This window comes from Acomys minous, assembly GCF_964271855.1.
Source record: "Acomys minous genome assembly, chromosome: 4".
NCBI classification, from domain to species: domain Eukaryota; kingdom Metazoa; phylum Chordata; class Mammalia; order Rodentia; family Muridae; genus Acomys; species Acomys minous.
In genome coordinates this window covers 70095320-70107387 of record NC_140486.1, presented here as the reverse complement: position 1 = coordinate 70107387, position 12068 = coordinate 70095320, and the positions used below count along the sequence as shown (strand labels likewise).

At 42.1% G+C, this 12068-nt stretch overlaps 1 long non-coding RNA gene across 1 annotated transcript in view; it reads left to right on the top strand.

Annotated features, from left to right (window-relative positions):
• The window catches only part of LOC311596405, a 31736-nt gene extending 22554 nt beyond the window's left edge, over positions 1 to 9182 (top strand). The window contains exon 3 of the long non-coding RNA XR_014778820.1: positions 8673 to 9182. This is a non-coding gene — a long non-coding RNA (uncharacterized lncRNA). The remainder of the gene's footprint in view (positions 1 to 8672) is intronic.
• The last annotated feature ends 2886 nt before the right edge of the window (positions 9183 to 12068 follow it).

The window sequence follows — 12068 nt, the reverse complement described above, 5'->3', positions numbered from 1 at the left end:
AGTGTCTCCAGTGTGACTGTGAGCTTCTTGAGAGCATATTGAGGATGTGAGCAAATGATGTGTCTATACACGCATTCACTCACTAGTTAAACTCCACAAAAAACTTATGTAGGCAAGGAGACTCTATCACTCCAAGAAAAGATGTGTTAATCCTTCTGGCTCAGTGCTGCAGTGTGACTGACCTCAAGCAAGGTCATTTGGGTCATCTTCATCTGCATTCTAGACTCCGAGTGTCTTACACAAGTACAATTGCTATTTTTTGAATATCTGCACTTCAGAGGTGTTTTTAAAAATAGTAATAGACAACACAATTGGCTCCTGGAACCAAACCAAATCAGCGAGCTTCCTGGTATTCGCTGGCCTCTGCTTTACACACCTGCGCCTCTGTGCTCAAGTACTCAAACTTGAGTGGCAAGCCATTGGCTCCTCAGCCCTTCCCAACCCCCCTCCCCCCCTTAAAGGTCATACTTTTCAACCCTGTTGCATAGAGAGTGAAATTTCTAATGTGAATTTTGGGGGACATAGTCAAGCCATATGATGTAATGTGAGTGAAGTGTCTGTTGAACTGGGGGCCTGCAAGGGGCAAGCCTGGCAGACCAAGGATTAGATGAGATTGAACAGGAAGCTTGTGATCTACTCAGTGGGTCTCTGGTACCCATCCTTAGACAAGGAGTCTGGACCTCGCTTCTCAGCAGCTGGTGGACTGTGGGAGGTTGAGGGATGGCTGCGTTTATATACAGTTAGCCGGTAGTAGATTTTCCGCTTCCATTGATCATGAGTATTGGACGTTTTTTTCACACCACACTAGTGATCGTAAAGTATTTGTCCATATTGTGTTGGGTGGGTAGGAATAGATAAGCAACTAAAAGCCTGGCATTAGAGGAAGGCTGTTTCTTGACGTGAGGAAAGCTGATGACTTTCCCAACAGAAAACAGAAGGAATAGCCTCTGAGTCTGTTTCCTCATCTCTAGGAAAGCACCCAGTCTAGAGAGACCAAAGGATGCAACTTCAGGGCCATGCTTGCCCTGGTCCCAGTGAAGAGAGGAGAGACAGCTTCTCTCAGCCTGCATTGTGTGCCAGGGCCAATTACATATTCTCCCAGTAACGAGTTAAGTATGCTTTTTGGCAAGTGTCTCCCTTTTTGCCTGAGTTTGTCTATGTGGAATTCTCTGAGGTCTTAGTAAATTGCATTTACTTCAATTTCTGAAGTATGAAGATTGACAGGAAAACTCGTCTCTTTGGCTGTGTTTTCATGTGAGATGCTAAGAGGTAGGAAATGAGCCAATCACCTAGGTTCTGTCACTGTCCCGATGAGCTCTTTGCCTTACGGCATGAATTTGCATTTGCAGCAGGCCTACTGGGTGACAGAAATGGGGGGCACCCTTCTCGGGTAGTGGAGGGAGGGAGAAAGATAGAGTTGTCAAGAACTAGTGGGAAGGTCCAGAATGTTTCTTATTCAATATGTAGGCTCATAGTTTGTATTCTTGTGGTAATAATTTTGAGTTTTCATATAATTATATGCCAGCCTTATAAAATTATATAAAAACTCAAAAGTTATGCTATGTACTATTTTGTGTAAACATGGGTCTTCCATTTCCATATGTATATAGCTAATGTGACTATTTTATGAGTCTAACCTATTTGGAGGTATTGTCAACAATCACATCCCGTTTATTTCTAGTTATTTGACTATTTCAGTTTTCTACATCTTCCTAGAGCATCTTATTGTCTCAGCTTCATTTCTTGTTGTTATCAAAAGCACACTCTGACATAATGGAGAACGGCTGTATTTTAGCTCTCAGCTCATAGTTCAGCCATCATGACCAGGAGCCTAAGGCTGTGTAGCCTGACCTACCTGGTCATAGCACATGCACCGTGAAGAACAGAACACTGAACACATGCCTTCTGGAACTCTGCTGGCTCTCTCCATTTTACCGTCATGGATACCAGGCCTGGGAATGGGTGTTGCCCCCATGGGACACTGTAATTAATGTGATGAAGACACCTTCCCCCTCCCAGAATGCTCAGGGGCCTCTTCCAGGTGATTCCTGCTTCTAGCTTCTGTTGAGTTTGCAATACAAACCCTCACACTTTGCAATTTACATTTTCTTGAAAATTGACCATTTTCTTAAGACTCCATGGATATCTTCTGTATTTACCTCCTGTCTCAGCCTTGATATAATGTTTTACTTTATTTTTAAATTCTTTGACGGAGCATCTATAAGAATTTAAATTTTATTTATTTTGACGTAATTTTGAATTTTTAGATTATTTATTTTTTTCTTCATGATATTGGGGACTGAACTCAGGGTTTTGCATATGTCAGGCAAGAGCTCCACTGCTGAGCTGTATCTTCCATCCAGGGTTTATTATTTAATCTAAGTTCTGTTTTCATAATGCATACATTTTTATTCTGCTCTTTATTAATCCCTTCAGTGTTGCTCCCTTGTTGAAATCTCCTAACATATTTACACGAATGCTTTGTAAATGCTTGCATTCCTTCTTGTTTATTAAGGAAAACATGCCACTGATTTTAACACAAAGCTTCTTTGTGTTTAGACTGTGTCTTTGGTCATCAGTAGTTTTCTTCCAAGCTCAGGAACTGTGTCCTCTCCACAATGTACTTTTCTCTTTTCCTAGGGACTTGATGTTGTTTGTACCCCTTAGGGTATGTGTGAGTGTGTGTGGTGTGTGTGTGTGTGTGTGTGTGTGTGTGTGTGTGTGTGAGAGAGAGAGAGAGAGAGAGAGAGAGAGAGAGAGAGAGAGAGAGAAAGAGAGAGAGAATGTGTGCATGTGTCTGTGTGAGTGTGTGTTTGAGTGTGTGTATATGTGTGTGTGTGAGTGTGTGTGTATGTGAGTGTGTGTGAGAATGTGTGTGTGTGAATGTGTGTGAGTATGTGTGTATGTGTCTATGTGTGTGAGTGTGTGAGTATATATGTGAGTGTGTGAGTGTGTTGTGAGTGTGTGTGAGAATGTGTATGTGTGTCTATGTGTGTGTGAGAGTGTGAATGTGTGTGTCTGTGGGTGGTGAAGGAGAGAGGAAGGTGACAGTGATAGTCTTACATTTACACATGATGCACAGTCATGTTTGCTTAAGGCCCAGGCCTGGAAGTAGTATGTTCATTCGGTTCACACTACCATGAGTGGACCAGTCACATGACCTCACCATTCTGCAAGGGAGGCTGGATAATGTAATGATCTCAGTAAAAAATAGAAACGGATACTTGGTGGACACAAAAGGGTTCTTCCAAATCCTCAAATATCCTAACGCCTTTCCCCTGACCCTGATATTCATTTATTGGAAAACATTTTTTTTTTCAAGACAGGGTTTCTCTGTGTAGCCTTGGTTGTCCTGGACTCACTTTGTAGACCAGGCTGGCCTCGAACTTAGAGCGATCTGCCTGCCTCTGCCTCCGTAGTGCTGGAATTAAAGGCATGTGCCACCACGCCCGGCTGGAAAACATAATTTTTTTTTACAAGCTTTGCCTACATACCCTGTCCTGTCTGTGTCTTAACTCCCTTATGTTCTTTTGTTGTGTCTGTAGATTTCTTCCTCAAAAGCATATAACTAGATTGAAAGGTTTCTGTCAGCACTGGCATTTCTGCAGAGGGCTTATATATAGAAACTTCTTGTTATCACAGGGTGTGTATTTTCTAGCATTTTACATTATGTCTATTTTTATTACAGTTTTCATGATTTCTACTTGCCTTGACTTTTCATAACTGATTGAATTTTGACCCCCTGCCATGATTTGAACACAGCCAGCTTTTTTTTTCCCTGTACGTATCACTCTAGAAGCCTTACTACATTTAGATAGTTTAACAAGTTCATGCATATTTCATTTTAAAAATCTGGTCTTGTTTAGGTGACCATGTTGTTGGGATTTCATGTGTACACTTCCTGTCATATATAGACGATGCTATCACATGGCAGACATCCCGGCCTTTGGGCTCTTATAATCTTTCTACCTCTTATTCTTCAACATCCCCTGAGCCTTATCTCCTTAGCTCATTAACTCTTTGAGAGTTTCATACACAACTCAATGTATTTTGATTGTATTCACAAATTCCCACCCATACCTTCAATACTATTGATCAGTTCAATACTATTGATAGAAATAAAAAAAAATTCATGAGCAGAGATCTCCATGATTGCCTGGTGACTCTGTCTTTCTTCCTTAGATTTCACACTGCTTTCTGAGGTGGGGCTGCTGCAGGTCAACGTCTACACATCCTGTCCTCTGCTTTCTGTTGCACTATTCCATGAACAGTTTCTTTTGCACACTGAGGTTCATCAGCAGGCTTTCCTCATCTTCCTATCTTGTGATTTCAGGCTAACATGCAAATGTTACTAGAGGAGAGACCCAGTGTGCTTTACACATTTTCCTGGAGCAGGGCTATGACCGAAAGTAGAATAACAAATATCAGGTAACTAATTTTTTAAATTCTCTGAAAATATTGACCTAAGGAGTTGAACTGCGACCCTCCTTCTATAAAGATTTATGTAGGCTGTTCAGTGACAAACATGGGATTATCTAGAGTATTCAATGGCAACGTAATGTAAGGAGGCTGGCCCGCCTTATGTGCCTGAAAACTGGTTGGACAGTGTCTGCGTCATGGTATAGTCTTCTTCAAGACAAAGGCCTTTAGAGCTGTTTAGTGATCTGCTCATAGCACTGCAGTGCACTTCTGCTTGGAGAATAGTTTGTCAACCATTAGTCTGAGCAAAATTAGGGGCTATGGAAGAACACACTATAAGAAAACCAACTACATCAAGGCTGAATTTTAATAGAATGCTTAAAGTTCAAGCTCACACATTAAGCAAACTCGTGATACAAGAGATTGTCTCACAACAGTCCTCCACAAAAACTGACCCGTGAAACCCGGAACTTGGTGCTGAGTGCAGAGACTCCCACTCCCGAGAAACGCATAGTGAAGTCCAGATGGGAAAGAGCTAGGAAGGGAGGATTGGGCACGCCCAACGGCTTGTATTACATCTTCCTTTCCTTGAGGGAGGGTGTGCAAGCTAACCTGCTTTCGTAACTCCTCCAAGAACCCTCTTTAGGGGTCACTGGGTGAGATCTGAAGGCACTTGCCTGCATTGCTTGTAGGGTGGATCTCCTTAGCTGTGGCTAAGCCCTGTGGATAGTGACAGGCTTTGCCTCTTCTTCCTCATCTTATTAAGTGAGTCTCTATCATCCCTAAGGGCTCTCTGAGATCCCACCGCTGTGAATAGGTGGGTCCAGAGGATGCTCTATTTTTCACAGATATTTTCCAATAATTCAGGCCTTCCCATGGAATAACAACTTAAGAATAGACCTTCCTACAGACAGGAAGTTCGGTGTTACAGACAGGAAGTTGGGTGTTACAGACAGGAAGTTGGGTGTGTGATCCTTCATAACCTTCCTGTTACCTGTATGTTGTGAACAGACACTGACCAGCCTTCTAATTACTAAAATATTGGCAAGAATGTTGTCCAAGACTTTTTGTCTTCTTGATAGGATTGGTAGGATTTAAAAAATAAGGTAGGATTTAAAACATGTTTTACTTTTGGCTGTGCGTCTGTGTTGAGGGATGTGAGAGTGGTCTGTGCATGTGAGTTCAGGAGCCTTCAGAGGCCAGAGCACAGTGTCAGGCCTCTTGGGGCCAGTGACTGTGAGCTACCTAACCAGGATTCTGAGACCTGAACTCAGGTCCTCAGCAGGAGTAGTCCATGCCTTTAACCGGGAATCCATCTCTCAATCCACATAGCAAAGTATTTTAAAAAATCAAGGTGCATAGAGGCTTTCAACACTCGCTTTTATTAATAAACTCAAGTTTATTAATAAAAGAGAGAGCTGTGCCAAAGGTGCATGCTTCAGTTAGAAATAATGAGAGAAAATTGTTTGCAAGGCCTACTTGGTTAAGTGCAATTAAGCTGGCCTGTAATTTTTGTATTAGACTGCTGGTAGTTGAAAACCAACTATTTGGAGCTACTCGTTAAGTAAATTACCTCCATTAAGGAGTTTTCCATGACTCTAAACATAAGGAGAGAAAGATGTCTGTGAAACCTTTGGTCTTCTAAAATATAGCCTAATACAAGTGATGAACAGGTCATTCTAGGCCTTGTCTGCAAGGTCCATGTGCTGCTGCTGCCCAGTCCCCTCTAATTCCGGGAGAGACAAATGCAAGCTTGTCAGTCAGGTGGCTGCCATTGCTTGTGCCTCCTCTGAAAGGGTGACTATTAGATGACAGAAAAAGTGCTTGAATGTCAGTTTCTTCATGCCTAGAGGCTCTGAACTGGGCAAGGGTGCTCTGGGTCCAGATTCAGGTTGGAGGTAATGAGCAAAGCTAACTCAGAGAACCTTTGTGAATTCTCAAATGACTACACATTGTCTGGGGACTTCATTCAAATATACTCTCTGATTCAGATCAACGTGGTCCCCAATGTGATGTCAATGCTGCCAGCCTTCATGTCACAGAGTGTGGTGAGGGCAGCAACAGTTAAAAAAAAGTCAGCACATTCAATTAAACAACAACAACAACTACAACAACAACAGGACAAGTGTTCATCTCAGATAATGTTTGCTCTTATTGTTAGTCCTAGTCAGCATTGACTGTCAAATTGGCATGGTTTTAAATGATAATTATCTTTACCTAGTTTGTCTGTGAGGGACTGTCTTGATTGCTAACTCATACAGGAGGGCCTAGCCCACTGCGAGCAACGCCATTCCCTGGACAGTGGCTGTGTAAGGAAACTCACTGAGTAGGAGCTTGAACATGGGCCTGAGTGAGCTGCAGAATGGGCCAGCAAGCAGCAGTTCATCCTTTCTGCTTGAGTTCCTGCCCTGAGCTAACTCAGATGTGGATTGTGACTTCACTGTGTAAGCCAGCATCAAACAAGCCCTCTCTTCTTCTTAATTGCTTTTGTTCAGACTGTTTAATCACAGCAACACAAAGGCTATGAGAGTGTCTCGGCAGTCAGGACTACACTGCTTCCTGTTGGCATTTTCTTATATTCTCTAGTGTCACCTTGTGACAATGGCCACCTGAAATTCTTGGGTCTTAGTTCATAGTCCATTATTTCTGCTTCAAAAAGAAAAATGTCTCCCAGTATAACATGAAAAATTCTTAGGATTTCTTCTCATTATGTGGATGGAAATAAATGGCTTAAGAACAAAGGATCCCCTCCCCCCCAAAAAAGCTAAAATTCTCACAACCATCTGGAAAATGGATACTGCAAAGATGATCCAAGAATCCTCAATAATGAAGATAGCTATCAAATCTACTTTCAGAACTGTGATGTGTATATCTTATCTACTGTAAAGTTCTTTGTCGATAGAGCAGGATAATGTCAATGTTTATGAAAAACTAATCATAACAGGGTACGGGTAGGTCTGGTATGTAGTAGGCAAAGCACTATGAATGTGCGGTTAGACCCTGAAAATTTTAACAAAAGCATTTTAGCTGATATGTTGTCAATGTTTTCAGATTACTCTCCAATAAAATCATCTTGTTGAAATTGAATGTGATCTGAAGAACACCTGAACTTGTATTTGATGACACAAATGAGGGGAGTCCTGTAGACTTGACCCTATAACTTCACAGTTTGTGCTAAAATTATAATTATATAGCATGGCCTCAGCTCGCTATGTGGTTTATAAAGAAAGGAAGAAAGGGTGTGGCTGATGAACTACAGACTCTTGATGACAAGTTGACTGTTTAAAACCCTTACCACTCAAAGTGTAATTAATGTGCAGGATAAACGTATCACTTCACTTAGGAGATTGTCAGCAATGCAGACATGGGACAACACTGCCATCAACCTGCAGATGGGGAACAGTTACAGTAGGTAAAAGTTGGCAATGGTATTTAGAGATGCATCCAGTTCTCACGGAGTTATGATTTTAGACAAGTAGAAATGGTAAAATAATATGCTATAAGCTAAATATGAAATCTCTTGGCTATTGTTATCTCAAATACCTAACATGAAAAGAGAAGATGAGAGAATGTTTGGAAGATTTTTGATGCTATACCAAGCACAAGCTTTTTCTTATTGAAGTACTATCTACCCAAGGAGCGTGCTGGGACATTAGATGACATCTCTAGGATTAGTTGTCAGTGGGGAGGTCCTATGTTGAGAAGGGCAAAGTCGCAGATCTGAAGAACCAGAGATGTGCCATGATGGAGTCATTCTTTTCCCTCATTGGTATCACCAGCCTCTTGAAGAAATTCTATGACAATAGCTTGTGAGTGACTAATTTGAGAGATGAAGGTTTGGTTTTGAATACTGCAGAATGAAAGAGCTTGTGTGGGTTCATCTAAGACTCAGCTGACTGCTGAACAATTGGAGGCAAGTATGTGTGACCTAGACACACAGTAAAGAGCAGCTTTCCTACAGACTGAAGAAAAGCCACTGAAATGTTAGTTTTCCCTCAGAAGAGGGGCTGTCCCCTATATATGTCAAATGGAACAGTTTTGATGGGAAATATGTTGTGCTGTGTATGCCAGCCCTGTTGGATTGCTTCTACCTCAGCTATTGTGTTCACTCATCGACTGTCTGCCCTTTCAAACTGTGGTAGATTCTTTGGCTTAGGCCCACCTTGCTTGGTAGTCTATGTAACGTTACAATGCCAGAATCAAGCACCAGACTGAGAATGTTAATCAGATTTGTGTCTCATCTTATCTTACAGGTTTTCCAGATGCTGGAAACTTAGAATGATCCATAAGAAAATGGAAACGTAGAAAGCAAACTATTATCCACATGAAAATCTTCCCAGCTTTAAAGAAACTGAGCCTAAGATGCAGGGAGCATCGTGGAAGAAGGGACAGAAAGACTGTAAGAGGATCAGGGAGGCTGCTGTGAGATTTTGTACTAGTAATGTCAGAAGCCACACCCATAGCGTGTGTCACCAACTTGACTGCCTAAATGTGAGCCGAACAGGGATTACACATGCCAAACAGAAGCCCTAAATAAGGACTATGGACACGTGAGGGAAGCTGGCAACTGGAGAAGTGACCTTCCTCAGTGAAGAGCACACCAACTGCCTGCCCAGTGCCAAACCATCAGTTCTGAAAACACACACATAGATAGCGTTATATGGACTGAACAAATTATGTTTAGGAATACATATGTATATCCATATACTTCTTATATGCATGTAATAACAATAAAAAAGAGAAGCCATGATTTTGAAGAAGAGCAGGGAGAGTGTTTATGGGAGGGTTTGGAGAGAGAAAAGGGAAGGGATAAATGTAATCAAATTATAATCTTAGAAATAAAAAATGTTCAGAGAGAGAGAGAGAGAGAGAGGGGGGGGGGGGAAAGAAAGGCAATGGCCTTTAAGCAGCACAGGTGAAGCTAGAGGGATCTATAGGAGTTCTTCTTCTTCTTCTTCTTCTTCTTCTTCTTCTTCTTCTTCTTCTTCTTCTTCTTCTTCTTCTTCTTCTTCTTCTTCTTCTTCCTCTTCCTCCTCCTAAGCACTATCTTCTTCTTCTCCTCCTCCTCCTCCTCCTCCTCCTCCTCCTTCTTCTTCTTCTTCTTCTTCTTTTTAAATTTAGGTAACTTAGTTTTTAAAACTTATTTTTAATTTATATATTAACTTCACATCCTGATAATATCCTCCCCCTCCTCTCCTCCCAGTCCTTGCCTTTCACCCTCTTCCCCTACCTCCCCTCCCCTTGTCCTCAGAAAAGGGGAACCCCCTCAACTCACCCCAACACATCAAGTTGCATTAGGACAGAGCTTATCCTAATCCCCTGAGGCCAGGCAATCTGCCCAGTAAGGGCAAGGTCATCAAAAGCAGGCAACAGAATCCACGTCATAGACGACACTCACTCAACTTACTAGGGGACCCACATGAAGATCAAACTGCCCATTGGTTATATATGTGTCAGAGGTCCAGTCTGTGCATGCTCTTTGGTTGGTGCTTCCATCTCTGTAAGCCCCCATGGGTCTAGGTTAGTTGACTCTGTTGGTGCTCTTGAAGTGTTCTTGTCCCCTCTGGGATCCTTCCCTCCCACTCTTCCACAGGACTCCCCAAGCTCCACCTTATGCTTGGCTGTGAGTCTCAGCATCTGATTCAACCAGCTGCTGGGTAGGGCGTCTCAGAGGACAACTAAGCTAGGCTCCTGTCTGTAAACATAGCAGAGTATCATTAAAGGTACCAGGGGTTGGCTCTCTCCCATAGGGTGGCTCTCAGGTTGGGCCAGGCATTGATTGGGTATTTCCTCAGTCACCACTCTATCTTCACCTCTGCACATCTTGTAGGGAGAGTAAATTTTGGTCTGAAGGTTTTGTAGGTGGATTAGTGTTTCCCTCTCACCACTATAGGTCCTGCCTGGCTAGAAGGTGGCCTCCTCAGTCTTGAGGCCCTTGCTGCTAGGAGGCTCAGCTAGAGGCATCCCCAAACCCTCCCCGTAGTCTACCCTGTCACAGGTCTCCAGTTTGTCTCACTGATGACCCCACTCTTGGCCATATTCATACAAGTTTTCAAAATAACTATTGGAATTGTGGGAACAAGAATTTGGGGGATTATTAATATGTGACTCATCCTTCCAGATCTGTTGATGAAGTCCTAAGAGTGTCATCAGTTATACGAGGGGGTTAGGGACATGGTCATGTAGGGTTGCTGGCTAAATGAGAAGATGTAGACTAAGTTGCAATGTCTGGACTTTATATGAAGTGAGTACATGTTTTTTCTAAGCACTCCTTGAAGAAGTAGAAAGCTTGTGCAAGAATAAATGATAAACGGAGGGAAGGTGGAATAACAGTGGGGTTATAAGTGAATGATTGTAATGAGGGAAATCCAATATTGTTGTGTACCACACAACTGCATGTTGGCCAAGGATGGAGTGCCTACCCAGTGTTTGTGCATATGATTATAACAGACTTAAATAATCCCTACTCCCTAAGAAATGCCACAGCCATTGTGAGATCACAGAGCAACAACAGCATTTATCTGTATGGGATGATGCTAGTGGAAGTGAATTTCCTGCTTTCCCACTCAAATAAAAGTAACAATTGTACAATTAGGTATAATACATAATATTTGATGGTAATAATAAACAATTTATCTGACATTTATACTGCTTTACTTTATATGGTTATTTTTTACAAAAATTTATTTAGTTTACATATATGAGTACTCTCTCTCTGCATGTACACCTGCATGGGAGGAGAGGGCATCAGATTTCAGTATAGATGGCTATGAGGCACCACCATGTAGTTGCTGGGAATTGAACTCAGGACCTCTGGAAGAGCAGTCAGAGCTCTTAACCACTAAGGCATCTCTCCAGCCCCCATATTGTTATTTTTAAGTATACTATTTTTGCATGTTAAAAAGTTTACTGTTAAACAGATTCTGTCTTGTGCTAATGACAGCCTCATGGATAAAATATAACAGTGGCATTCCTGATGCATTATAGCTCATTATACACAAAAACACACCACTCTTGTTTTGTGAATACAAAGTCCATCAAATAGAGTGGGAAAGGACAGTGGATTCTTGATGTTATCAGGGCCATGGGTACCAGAAGGCATTCGACTGGGAACAGCCCTTTGCTTCAATGAAGAAGGCTATGGGAAGCCTTATGCACACCCACACCACATTTTGCTTAGCTGCACTGCCACTCCCACCTGAGTGTGATGGATCCAGCGTTTTTGATACCTTAATTGTATCCTAACTGTATCCATGCTGTTATTATGCAGTGACGATGTGTGCAGTGGGGAAGGTACCATTGACCTACACGACAGAAAAGGAGCTTAGCAGAGAGGGTTTCTGTTTGTGGTACAAGCTAAGTATATTTTCATGAGCAGTGGCATTTGGAGGAAAAGCACTTGAGAATGAGAAGATTGGGGGGGATGTGTTTTTTCTTGTATCTGGAAGGCAGAGGATGGGAGACAGATGATGAGTGTTTGACAAGTGGGTCAGGCAGACTTACCCAGCAGCACTGCTGGCGATGCTGATGGTCTGGGGGATGACCGCAATAGCCAAGGCTTTGGTTTTGAACTAATGATTTTATGAAGCGTACAGAAAACCAAAGTGAAAGAGTAATTAGAAAGAATCAAAAACATAACAAACCCTTAT